The sequence below is a fragment of the Numida meleagris genome, chromosome 25 (assembly GCF_002078875.1).
Source record: "Numida meleagris isolate 19003 breed g44 Domestic line chromosome 25, NumMel1.0, whole genome shotgun sequence".
In the NCBI taxonomy this organism is placed as follows: Eukaryota; Metazoa; Chordata; class Aves; order Galliformes; family Numididae; genus Numida; species Numida meleagris.
Window position 1 is genome coordinate 1,210,548 of NC_034433.1, and position 460 is coordinate 1,211,007.

Consider the following 460-nt stretch of genomic DNA (forward strand, 5'->3'; position numbering starts at 1 on the left):
CGGTGCGCCTCGGGCACGCGGTGTGGGGACAGCCAGCCCTGGCAGCCAGCACCATGACACCATGGGGGCTGAGGACGGGGCCAGGCGGTGGCGTGGGAGGGGGGCACCGGGAATGCTCGGCAATCATTCAGGTTGAAAACGATCTCTAAGATCACCAAGTCCAACCGTCAGCCCATCCCCACCGTGCCGACTAACTACAAGTGCCACAAAATAGGGACGCCACGACCAGGCGCCGCGGGAGCCACGCGGTCACCCCACGCGGCACCTTGGGGCATCACAAACGGGCAGCGCGGGGCCGGCCGGGCACCCCACAGCCAGGCACACAGGAGCCAGCCCAATCCGCGCACCCTGAGCCGGGCACCGGGAGCCCGAACCGGAGCGCGGCGAGGTCACCGGGGCCACCCCGAGAGCGCCCCGCGGCCGGCAGGGGGCGCCACACCGCGCGGGGCAGCACCGGGCT